This window comes from Falco biarmicus, chromosome 1 (genome assembly GCF_023638135.1).
Source record: "Falco biarmicus isolate bFalBia1 chromosome 1, bFalBia1.pri, whole genome shotgun sequence".
Classification (NCBI taxonomy): Eukaryota; Metazoa; Chordata; class Aves; order Falconiformes; family Falconidae; genus Falco; species Falco biarmicus.
Window position 1 is genome coordinate 100,809,396 of NC_079288.1, and position 13,327 is coordinate 100,822,722.

Genomic DNA, 13,327 nt, shown 5'->3' on the forward strand with positions numbered 1-13,327 from the left:
AGACAGAATCAGAGGCAGATAGGGAGGCACACAGAGATGTGGGGAAGGACAGCAGAGATGGACTTGGATGTGCACAAGAGAAGGCAAGACTCACCACAGCTCCTGGCACCAGCAGGAGACCTTCACCACCCCGACACTTTTATCCCCGTCTCGGTGGTGGGCACCTCAACGCTCCTCCACCATGAGGCTTCCCAGCAGCTCACACCTCCAGCCCATGGAGACACCGAGCTCCCGGCACCGTGTGCTGGTGATGCGCTCCGGATCCTTCCTGGCTGCAAGGCCTGGTGATTCCTTGCTGGAGGCACCTGCCTGCAAGACCCCCTTGGATTCCCTCCTCAGCCAGTTCCCCTTTGCCAGCTCCCTTGGGCAGGGGTGCCCAGGCAGCCCCTTTACAGCTGGAGCCCCTTCACACAGCAGGGCCAGCCCCATCCTCAGCCTCACTGGGTGCACCTGGGGCTGCCCCAGCTGGAGTCCCAGGGGAACAGGGGCCATTGCCAGAGCCCCACAGCACATCACACACCCCCCTGCACTGGGGCACGGCCAGGAGCTCTGCACCAGGGGCTGCAATGCATCCAGGGGCACAGAGGAGGCAGGAAATGTTTGTTCATTAATGCACGTAAGAAATCCTGGCAGTGAGTTGGCCACAAGACTCAATGTCCAAGTGCAGCAGGACAGGGGGATAAAAGGGAAAAGCAGGAGGAAGGACAGAGGGAGCCGGAAAACGGGATGCTGTGAACAAGAGAGGGACAAGGAGCAGGACATGGGTGTAGAGAGAGGAGGGCTGAGAGACTGAGCAGGAAAAAACAGGGACACTGAGATGGAGGGATAAATAAGAGACAGAGAGCAGAAAAGAAAGGTGGAAGGGACCAGCAGAACAGCGAGACAGAGGGAAGACAAAGACGGGGGGGGGAAATCTGAATTGATAGGGGAAAAGAAACACGGCAAGAAATAAAAAACCCAGAAATCGGGAGCTGGATAGAGGTAAGCACAGAAAGAAAAATTTGAAAAGAGACATGGCACAAGAAACACAGGCAAGAACTAACAAATAGGGACAGGGAGATAGAAAAGAGGGAGATGTAGAAAGAAAATGTAAAAAGTGATAGGGTACAGGACTGAGAGGGAAGAAGTAGTATAGCCAGGGAGATGGGATAGAGGGAGACAGAGAAAGACATTTTTGAAAGCCACAGGGTACAAGAACGATAGACAAGAATTAAAACATAGGTACACAGGGCTGCATATTGGGTGAATAGGAAGGAAATTTGAAAAGCGACTGGGTTCAAGAAGCACAGGCAAGAATTAAAAAATAGGGATCAAGAGTCTGACAGAAGGGAAGATGTGGGCTGATCTTTGCTGGCTGCCTGGTGCCCACCAAGCCCCTCTGGTGCTCCCCCCTCCTCAACAAGATTGGGGGGGGGGGGGGGGAGGGTAGAAAATACAATAAAAAACCCTTGTGGGTCATGATAAGGAGAAAGGCATTGCTAACCAATTACTGTCACAGGCAAAACAGACCCAACATAGGGAAAATAATTTAATTTATCGTCAATCAAAGCCTGATCAGGATGAGAAATAAAAACAAATCTAAAAAACACCTTCCCCCTGCCCCTCTCTTTTTTTCCTGGACTTCTTTCCTTTTCTGACTTTTCCACCTCCTCCCCCTGAGCAGCAGAGGGGGACAGCATTGTCTCTGCTGCTGCTCCTTCCTCATGCTCTTGTTCTGCTCCATCATGGGGTCCCTCCCACTGGGCTACAGGTCCCGCCAGAAAACGTGCTCCAGCATGGGCTCCTCTCCACGGGATCACAGCTTCCTTCAAGCACATTCACCTGCTCCAGCATGGGGTCCTCCATGGGCTGCAGGTTCATGTCTGCTCCACCATAGACCTCCATGGGCTGCAGAGGGACAAGCTGTGTCACCATGGTCTTCACCACTGGCTACCGGGGAATCTCTGCTCCTCCTGAAGCACCTCCTCCCCCTCCTTCTGCACTGACTTTGGTGTCTGCAGGGCTGTTTCACACTCACATTTTCTCTATCACAGCTCCCATGCAACATTTTTTAGCCCTTCTTAAATATCACCACAGAGGCACTAGCAGTGTTGCTGATAAGCTCAGCTTTAACCAGCAGCAGATCTATCTTGAACCCGGAACTAGCTGTGCCCAACATGGGGGCAACTCCTGGTTCTCCTCACAGAAGCCACCCCTGCAGCCCCTGTCCCTCCCTAGCCCAGCCAGCAAAACCCTGCCATGTAAACTCCATACAGCAGCAATCGGCTACAGGGCAGAGAGGGGGGATTGAAAAATGGAAAGGAAGCCATGGGGGACAGGGGAGGCAGTCAATTAGCTATGAGCTACAGGCCAGAGAGGAGGAAGAGACAGGGAACCTGACTGAGAGAGATAAGAAAAACAAAGAGTACTGATGGGCCACGGGGCAGAGGTGCAGGAATTTTAAAAGGGAACAGTGAGGTGGACAGACAGAGACTGAGAAATACAAAAAAAACTTTGATGAGCTAAATTGGAAGAGGTAAAGGAATTAAAGAGTAGGGAGCCAGACAGAGAGAGAACGATAAAGACAAAAATGGGCTATGGGACAGGGAGGGAAGAAATTAAAACACAGGGACAGGGGCCTAGAATGAGAGAATGTAAGAAAGAAGAAGCATATCTAGAATGTGGGGCAGAGACAGAGAGGGATTTAAAAACGGACATGGAGGCAGACACTAAGAATTGGCAGGGGTGGAGGGACTGTGAAGGGCTAAAAGGTCGAGGGGAAGGAATTTAAAAATATTGGGATAGGAAGAGAGACAGACGGAGAAAGACAAAAATAGGCATGGGCTGCAGGACAGACAGAGGATCGGAAAAAAAGAGGGACAGGGTACAGCACTGAAGCACAGAGAGAAACAGAAAAGAGAGAGGTAATGACAGAGAAAGAGGGGGACTTGGAGAATGAGGGAGGGAGAGGTACAGGCAAGTGCAAAAATTACATCAGTGAGAGAAAGAGAAGCAGGGGAAGGGAGGGATCGGAATGCAGAAGAGGGGTGACAGCCCCGAGGGTCCAGGACTCACTGTAGCTTACACTCTTGGAGCTGCTGGGTGAATCTGACACTTCAGACTTCTGTCTTTGTCTGTCTCTCCCCCTCCCTTCCTCCTCTGTAGCTCTGGCCACTTGACTGTCATACACCTAAGGGAATACATTGGTTTCTCCCAGCTCTTAGAACGAGGCTTCCCAGATACACAGCCTCACACGCATGCATGCTACGGGGCTGTGCTGTGCTGTGGTTACACATACAGGCCCTGTTGTGCACGTTGGTGATCCGATCTGCTAAGGACTACACCAAGACAGATCCTTCCTCACCCAGAGATCTTGGCAGTCTGCCAGGATCCTGTCTGCAGCTGGAGGCAGCTGCTGGCTAGATCCCCTTCATTTTATTCTTCAGCTGCTTTACCTTTCTCTGGCATCTCCAGCTTCAGCTGTGGCAGCTCCTGCCCACAGCCAGCAAGTGCCCAACTGTCCCTTTTCACCCATGCCACTAGCAGAATGAAGCCAAAGGCAATGCCCACAAACCTGAGCCAGATGCAGCCAACAACACTCCTGGAAAAGCATCAGGACAAAGAGGTGGATATAGAAAAATCAACGATGGACTAGAGGATATAAAAAAAAGCCAGGGAGAAGGGCAGAGGGGAATAATGGGACAGTGAGCTGGGCAGGGGGATATAGTGAGGAACGAAGGGACAGGCAGTGGTACAGTGATATTCAGGCTAAAAATTAGGGGGAGGATGGAGGGCAAAGAGAATAAGAGAAGAGGGACGGGTAGTAGAGCAGAGATGGAGAAAAAAACATTAGAGCCAGAAAGACAGGACTGAAGCAGAGAGATGGACTAAGAAAGGAAAGATAGTGATGGGTAGGAGGCCAAAGAGACAAGAAGAGACAAGAAGGACAGAGGGATATAGAAAACAGGTGATGGACAGGGAGCCAGAACATGGGATGCTGCAAGAGGGGGACAGGGATCAGGATGCTGGGATGGACAGCAAAAGAGGAACAGAGAGAATGACAGGGAGGTGGGAGGTGGAGCAAGGGAAAAAACAGGGACAGAGAGGTGAAGGAATAAATTATAGGGTCAGGAAGCAGCACAAAGAGTCAGAGAGAAGGAGATGAACAGGCAGGACAGTGACAGTAAGATACAGAATGGAAAAAAACAGCAACAGGTGAGCAAGACAAAGGGATAGAGCAAAAAAGACAAGGAAGGAAGGACAGGGAGGAAGGCTGGGACAGAAAGTGGCACATATAGGCACAGAGAGGAAAAGAACGCTAGGGAACAGGCCAGAGAAACTGGGGCAGAGAAGGGGGCAGGAAAGACATGGATACAGGTCAGGACATAGAGATGTAGAGGAAAAAACAGCAGTGGGCTGCAGGACGGAGGATGAAAAAGGAGAGGGAGCAGGACAAAAGCAGAGACAAAAAGAAAAAGGATTGGTAGAACAAGAGGGGGAGCAGAAAGGAAGAGGGAGCAGCACAGAAGAATAGAGAGAAGAGGTACTGGGAAGCAAACGAATCACAGCATCACAGGAAAGAGAAGGGCCGAGAGGGGCAGGGAGGGCCCCAGGACACACAAGAGGGGTGACAGGGCCCTGAAGGCCTGGGACTCACCACAGCTCTTGCTCTCGGTGCTGCTGGGAGAATTTGACGGCTCAAATGCTTCTTGTCTCCTCCTCTACTCACTTCCTCTTCTGTAACTCCGGTCACTTGGCTGTCCTTGACCCAAGACAGCACTGCTCTTACAAGATGAAACTTCCTAGACATGTAGCCTCGCTCGCTCATGCACTACACGGCCATGCCACGCTGCTGGTGGGTGACACACACACACAGACCCCGCTGTACACGTTGGCAGCCTGGCCTGCTGCGGACTGGAGAGGCAGGATCTCTCTTGCCCGCAGCAGGAGGCAGCTGCCAGCCAGGTAGCCTGTGCTCCCTTCTCCTTCGCCTTTCCCTGGCCGCCCCAGCTCCGGCCCACAGCCGGGCCGTGGCCGCCTGTCCCCTCCCGCACCCGCGCCGCAGGGGGCAGGCCGGGCAGAGCCCACCCCCGGCAGCCCGAGGCGGCGCAGCCCGCGGCATCCCGGGGGGGATGGGCAACCACGCCTCCAGCACGGCCTCTGGGGGAGGGGGGGTGGGAAGCAGCAGCGAGCTCTATGACCGTGGCTGGCCCCTGGCCCAATCCTCTCCCTCCGCGGGGGCTTTTGGAGACGCCGCTCGTTCCCCGCACCGGTGCTGACGGCACCCGTGATAAGGAAGATCAAGAGCACTTGAGAGCTGCCGCAGCTGCGCGGGGCGAGCGTGGCCGGCTGAGGCTCAGGGGTCTCTGGCGACCTGGAGAGGCGCTTGGCGTCTACGCCCTGACGCTCGTCCGCCTCCTTCCCCTCTTCCCTCCCCTCAGCCCTCGGCACCTCCGGGGCCGCCCGGACCCGGCTCGCCCCCAGCGGACCGGGAGCCTGCCGCAGCGGCGGACTGACGCTTCCCGCGCCGCCGCCCCCGCCGCAGGGGCTCGCTCGCCTCACGCCGGCCGCCGGCCCTCTGCCGCCGCCGCTGCGACCGACCGCCAGCCGCGCCGCCGGGCCAGGGCCGGCCGCCAACGCCGGGCTGCGGCTCCGCGCTCCGGGGCGGCAGCGAGCGCCGCGGGCAGCGCGCTACCCCATCGCCACTGCCCGCGGGCGACAACGCGGAGCACGGGGGCGCCGGTGCGCGGGCGGCGCTCCCGAGCTGCGGTACCGACACTTGGGCACGGGGCGGCAGCAGCGCATCAGCGGCCGGTGTCGCAGCCCCGTTTACACCGGCCACTGACGGTCACTACTTACTGAGCTGGGTGTGCATTTCTCCGCCCTTTCCCACTGGCAGGCCAGGCCGTAGTATTCATTGCATCTGTACCAAAACCCATCCCACTGGCTTGAGCATTTCAGTCCTTTCTCCTTGGCGGCTTTCCAGCTCTGCTGGCTGTCGCAGTCCCTGCCTCTCCCGCCTCTTTACCTCAGGAGGAGCAGCAGCAGCAGCACCGGGAACCGGTAAAGCAGGTTCTCCTCCCCAGTCCCCATGTAAGCCCCCGCGATTGCTGTATCCGTCTGCGTGTATCATCAGAGTTGTAAGTGACAGCAGTGAGTCAACAGATACCAGAGATATTTGTTTTAAAAAACGACGTAAAAAATAAGGCAACTCAGGTGGGCATCCTGAGTGCTGCTGAGACCAGACTGACAACTGCTTTGTGCAAGTGGGCCTGCTAATTCAGCGCAAAACAGCGCATCTGAGCAGACCAGACCAGATGCAAGTGGCTGATCTGCAAATTAGCTGGGAGCCTGATGATTCTTGGGCTTTGTTGTGTTGTTTGCACCTTTCCTCACCTCTCTGCTATCAGTAATCTGCTGTCCCATTCCGGCATACACAGAAGGCTTCGGGTGCAGAGCTTGTAGGGAGGAGACACAGCACCGAGTTACTGTCCTGTCCTCCAGCCTGCAAAGTAATTAGACACGAAGCAGGGAAAGCAGAGGCATGTTGGTATGTTAGATGTCCTCAGCAGACAACCACAGAGCTCTGGAGGTTCCATCTTGGCTCTGCACTCCTTCCTGCTCCTGCCACCAAGCTTTGCCACTTGCACTTCACTGCCTGCAACATGCAATACTTGGTAGTCCAGATGGGCTCTTCTGCCAGTGTATCAGGCAGGCAGCTCGGTTCCTTTGGCTGCCTAATTTGCCTCCATAAAACAATCACTTCTATACCCAATAAGTATCTTCTGGCCGGCAAGCCATTTTCAGCTGGCAACACAGCTGAAACACAGTGCTGGTAGAAATCTGTCAACCTGGATGTCAAAAGGCTTTTGTAACTTGAACCCTTGATTGTTCTGGCATCAAGAGTTGCAAGGCAAGAAATACACCTCTACTTCACCAAGCAAGACACCTGCCAAACAGCTGTGCACAGCGATACATGTCTGCCTGCAACCGACACCTTCTTCTGCTAAAACCTGACCACGGTTCCCTTCTCCCAGCCTCTGGGAAGTAAGCTGCCAAAGCCGAAGAGTGAAACAGCCACGGCACAACCTACAGTGATTCTGCCTTGCAAGTCTGGCTAGGCCAGACAGCATGGTTGTTGCAGAAACTGCTGGGAGACAGGTATGCTTGCACAGCCCAAGCACTGCTGCCTACGGAGCAAAAGGCGCTATAAAGCAGTGATGAAAAACAAGGATGGCCTATCGAGATGGCAGGAATAACACAGAGAGCCTAAAGCATTAGCAAGGCAGGGCTTGCAACTAACTTCAGGCTGTGGTTTAATCCCAGCCATCAACTACGCAGCACACAACCACTTGCTTACTTCCCGCCCGCTGGTGGGATGGGGGAGTCAATCAGAAAGGTAAAAGTGAAAAAACTCATGGGCTGAGATAAAAACACTTCAATAACCACAACCAACAACGACTTGAAAAGAAGAAGGAAAAAAAGTAACGAGAGAAAACTAAAACCCAAGAAAGACAAGCCATAAAAATGAACACAGTTGCTCACAACCCACTGACCGATGCCCAGCCAGTCCCTGAGCAGCACCCCCTCTGCCAATCTCTCCCCCCAGTTTTATGACTGAACTGGTATTTACGACTGATATGATATTGTATAGTTTGGAATATCCCTTTGGTCAGTTGAGATCAGCTGTCCCGACTTGCTGTGCGCCCCAGCCTGCTCTCAGGCGGGATGGTGTGAGGAGCTCGAATGGCCTCGGTGCTGCGCAAAGGCGCTGCTCATCCCCGGGTTATCAACACCGTTTCCAGCACAAATCCAGTACATAGCAGGAGACTGGAATGGGAGTGGGGTGAAGGGAAGTGGGTGGGGGACAATGGGCAGGTGAGAGGCCGCAGCGAGTACCCTGGGGGCCAAAAGCAGAGGGGTTATGGGGGGAGGGTGCCGAATACACGCGAAGGGGGGGAGGGGGGGAAGAACGGACTTAAGAAAGAGGACCGAGGATGAGGGGTGTGTGTCACAGGAAAACCTCCCATGGGGGGACACTTTGGTGGAGGCACTTGGGGGGGAGGAAGGACACACCAGAGGGGGACAAGGAAGTAAACAGAAACGAAGCAGAAGTTAATGGACACATACAGACAGGGGGGTCTGTGTGGGTAGAAAGATGAAGGGTGGGACATATGTGGGGATGACCTGCACCAGGGGGTCCACCCGGGATAATCCACAGCAGATAACTCACCTAGGATAACCCACAACTGGATAATCCACTCTGGATGACTGACACACACCAGATAATCCCCAGCGATGCCCCTCAAACTGCCAGCATTTACCCTGCATTTTCCCCAAACTGGCTTTTTTTCACTTTTCCACAATATAAAAATTAAGTTTTTTTGCTTTTACAAATAAAAAAATTGGGGTTTTCTGGCACCTTTCTACAACATAAAAATTGGTGATTTTGCTTTTGGTTTTGTGCATGAAAAAGGGGGTAGTTTGTTGGGGTTTTTGCTTTTCAGCTGCACAAATCCAGGTGGATTTAGCTTTCCTGGAAACCTCAGAATGGTATTTCCTCTCCCCCTCGCCCCAATTCCTGCCCACCCCCCATCACAGACCCAGAATCAGGGGGTTTAGGGTATTTCTGTGCCATGCATTGCCCCACAGAGGAAAGTCCACACTTAGGGGAATAGGCCCCAAATCGGGATGGGAAAAGGGGAAAAAGGAGAATGCAGAAGGGGCAGCTTTTGAAAGCACTTTTGCAATTTTGTATCTTCAATAGATAGATATTTAGAGAAGTTTTTACATCCTTTCTATAAACAGGGTTTCTTTGCATTTTAAAAATATAGGGTAGGCAGTTACACTTAAATATCTATTTATTTACACATATATTTCACAGAAAACACCTATTTAATATATATGTTTACACTTGAATATCTGTTAAGACTATGACTACTTACATGATGTCTACTTACAATACAGAACATCTGTTTAGACTAGCTATCTGTTTGGACGTACATTTTGACACTAGTATCTTTTTAGACTTCTCTAGACTTAGATATCTACTTGCAATTACATCTCTTTAGACTTAGTTACCTGTTTAAAATTATATATAATCTCTATTTAGATGACATACAGTATTTACTTAGGTCTATTCAAACTTTTTTCTATTTTAAATTCCTTCATATATATATAGGGGTTTTTTTTGCATTTTAAAGACTTTTATTTCTTAATTTATATATACAGTTATTTTTTGTATTTTAAAAGCCTTTACATCTCTACTTTTTTATATTCTAAAATCCTTTGTATAATATAGCAGATACAGGTTTTTGTTTTGAAATCCTTTTACATATATTATTTTTCAATATATAAAAATGAAAAGTTTTCTCTATTTCAATGTCTTACACCCCTATTTACAGTTTTTAATTTTTTTGGTGGCCACCCCCCTCTGAATTTTCGGCATTTTTGGGCTGTCCCACAAAGGGGATCCCACCCTGTGACCCCTCCCCCCACATCCCTTATTCCGCTGCTCCTACGCCACATTGTCATCCCTCCAGTGACACTGGGGTGCCCCAAATGACATTGTCACCCCCCAAGAACCCATCCCCTTTCATTCACACCCCAAAAAAGGCACAAAATGAGGAACACTGTCCTGACCAGCAGCTTGTTACTCTTGTTACTTTAATAATGCTATTTACATATGTAAACGTCACCCCACCCCCACCCCCCGCCCCGCAGGGGCTCTGCCAGAAAAATAAAGGGGGGCGCAGCTCCCAAAACGATTGCAGCCCCCCAGCCCCCATCTCACAAGCTGGTGGCTGTCCCATGGCACAGGGGCAGTGTACCCTAGGATGGTGCCTCACTCAGGCTCTGCACCGTGACATTCGCACTCCATTTCCACAGTGGGACAGGCTCCCCAGGAGAACAAATGCCCCCAGTCCCTGTCAGCCCCAGACTCTGCATCAGACAGCCCTTGCTGTGGGGCACACACTGGAAACAGCCAGGAGCCTCTGGCCACAGGGCTGCCCCCTTACCATCAGCGTGCTTAAAAACCAGCAGGCAAACCTGGGCTGCAGGGTATCTTATTGAGCATCACGAGGCGCTTGAAATATGAGATCTGAAAAACAAAAATCCTGTATTTCAGCATATTAAAAAAATTACGCACAATAAAGTAGAGGAATTCAGTTGAAATAAGGGATAGGATAGTAGTTCAGCTAAAGGATTCTAGGTAAACAGGTCAGTTCAAAACACAACACAACCTTTAAAAGCTAGAGTGATTTGAACTCGCAGTATTAAGACTAACTGACATTGAACACATTGTCAGCACAAAAGTAAACACTCTTGCCAGTGTAGGAAATGTCTTATCCTTCCTTACAGCACTGCTGAAGGGAGATAACCCCGTGAGGCTGCAGGGCAAAGTTGTACTGTAATCAGAATCTACGCTTACAGATCCATCACAACAGCTACAGCCCTCACGGTGCTGCACAACTTGCTTGCTTGGTCAATAAAGCTGAAAGTGAAGTGTAAAACGTTAAAAAGTAAACCTAACAAATCTCAGTTGATTCCCTTTATAAAAGGGCAATGTATATACATGAAAAGGGGTGTGTATGTTTATATGCATCCACTAAAAATACTTACACTGGTAAAGTATTCAATGTTCTTTTGCATTAACTTCACTTGCATAGCTGTGAATTAATACCATCAAATTATCTCAAAAATATAGTTACAATTTGACTAAGGGCTTTTTGTGCATTACATAATTGGTAGGGACATCTGGCCAGCTGCACTGCCCGAGACAGATGCTACTGAAATGCCACTATTGAAAGCAAGACAGAAATGAAAGAACTTTAGAGCATTCCAGCAAAATATTGGGGAAAAAACCCCGTAATATTCAGTTGCCTCTCTTTTTAAACATTTAGAACAAATGCCTAACTACTTAAATACACCTAATAAATTGTATGCTACAGCTACTTGGCAGTTAGTTTAAACAATGCAAGTCAGTTTGTCAAGTATAACATTTTTCCCCCTCATAAATGAAATTAAAAAAAAAAAATCAGTGAGATAAGAGATCCCCCATATAGTTTTATTTTTTAAAAGAAATTTAAAAATTCAGGTCTCTAGTGCTGCAATACATAAGGCTATCAAAAAGGATTTGTAGATTTGCTAATGCTTTTGGCTACAGTGAAGCAAGCAGAGGAATATGTTTTTGTATCTCAACTGTTACGACTGAGAACCCAAAGAGCAGCGATGTCATCAGCTTTTGGAAGACCTGCTATACTTGGGTCTTTGGAAAGAAACTGACTTGAGTTTTCTTGGGGTTTTTTAAGACAGTGAAAAGTCTTGTGGCCGATGATTTATTTCTACTGCCAAGTACATCGTCTCTGAAGATCCAATCTGATGTCAAGTTCATAAAATGCACCTTCTTTGAATGAGAAAGATTTCCATTGTGGAAAATCTCTTTCCAACTGAAGTAAAACATTACACATCGCAGGTTAAGGAAAAAAAGACATTATTGAAGCAATCACTCACCAAAAACACCTCAGGACTCACTATCACTAATTACAAGGCTGCTAATGTTTCTCAGGAAAGCCTGGAAAACATGGGCAGGCAAAGCCAATATGTCCTGTTTTGTCCATGTCTCTTCTTTGACCTTGATTGCTTTTAGTACACATGCTATTATCTCAGCAAGGTTTTTGGGTACTACTATACTTAAAAAACTTATTGACTGAAAAAGCATAAAGCTTTCATCTTGAATATCTGAACTCCTATGAAGAGTTTCTTTCCTCTTTTAGTACAAAATCATTTTCACATTATCATTTAATAGTAATCACACAGAAACAGAAGATTATGCTTTCAGGAAAAGAAAATAAATGGAGGGAATAAAGCTTTGCATAGGCATAACATGCTCCAGGACAGACCTTATTTTTTTTTCTTGGTGATAAAATATTTCAGAGGAAAAGTACACAAGGAGATTTGGCACATTCTTAATGTCAACTTTAAAATCCATACTACAAGTACCTTAGGAAAAATGCAGCCACACATCATAGACATACCTTGTAATCGCAGACCACTACAGATTCTTTCCATTCATCTTGTACTTTCATGGCAGAAGAAAGACAACCACAGTGAAAGGGTGGCACTTGACATTCTGCTGAGAAAGGAAAAAACACTTCAATGTAAAGCTGGGTAGGAATCTAAAGCTTCCTTTTTTTATGAATGTTTGTGAAGACTACAACCAAGTGGAGGAAAAATTATTTTGTACCATCTTTAGTATGGTTGTTGATACAGGCCACTAAAGCTTTTGCATTTTTTAGACAACTGTGCCTTTATTTGACTCATTGGCTGCTTCAATTTCACTTGAACCATTTCCATAGCTTCACGCAGGTGACAGACAGATACTTACATGTAATTTCTCAAGTCTACGTATAGACACGATTTCCTCACCCTATATGCCCCAAGTTGAACATTTTTGTTTAAGAGTACAGCAACACATCTGTCCTTGTGAACTGCCTCCTTGCACAAGAGGAATGATTTTTTTCAGGCCATTTCTCCAAACAGTCAAGATCTTTTAAGACTGCAGTTGTGCCACCAAAGCTGCTTAACATTCCTCCCAACTTTTGACTGTCCTTAGATTTAACAGGCACATACTCTATTCCATCTTGCAACAGTGAAAGTAACAGAACGCTGTCAGACCCAGAGCACACCTCTACCATGTCCACATACACCCTGCTGTTTCAATGAGGAGACACCGAGCATCCCAGTGAGCACAGGTGCATGTGCCAGGTCAGTTTCACCTACACCAATTTCAGTGAATGTAGTTTCTAAGGTTTAAGCTGAAAACTCTACCTTGACACTTCACCACAGCAGAAGTGATCCATAACTAGAACTCTACAAAAATGCAGTAACACAAATTGCACACCCACAACAGCAACAGCTTCTGAAATTTTTAGACCAGAAACAAGGGAGAAAAATGAAACAGCTTTATTATGTGCACAGGAAGCAGCAAATAGAGAAAAGGGTCAGCATTCACAGCCCTTACAGAAAACAGGCATTCTCCTTCCATTCCTAAACTCATTTGTTACGTCTAAATATCACAGCTCTACTGTGGCAATACTGAGTGTAGGGAAAAATAGCCCTGCTGCTGGACATGCTGTTGATTGATGCTATTTATGTAGCAGGACACATAAACAGAGGGACATGCTTTGCCACACACAGCCCTTGTGGGACAAGGCCTGAGAGGCAAGTCTCCAAGTACGGTCCAACTGATAAGCGGGGATGTGCCGGAGCTTGCCGGCCATAAACCTTGGGAGGACGGCTACAAACCTCAGGAGGCCAAGGAATGTGAATAGATAACAAGATAAGG

The 13,327-nt window shown here is 48.8% G+C and overlaps 1 long non-coding RNA gene across 1 annotated transcript in view; it reads right to left on the reverse strand.

Annotated features, from left to right (window-relative positions):
- LOC130155451 (uncharacterized) overlaps nucleotides 1-13,327 on the reverse strand; it is a 35,151-nt gene that overhangs the window by 7,365 nt on the left and 14,459 nt on the right. Inside the window, exons 3-5 of the long non-coding RNA XR_008824082.1 lie at nucleotides 12,018-12,115; nucleotides 4,637-10,081; nucleotides 3,055-3,580 (exon numbers count right to left, since the gene is read on the reverse strand). This is a non-coding gene — a long non-coding RNA (uncharacterized LOC130155451). The remainder of the gene's footprint in view (nucleotides 1-3,054; nucleotides 3,581-4,636; nucleotides 10,082-12,017; nucleotides 12,116-13,327) is intronic.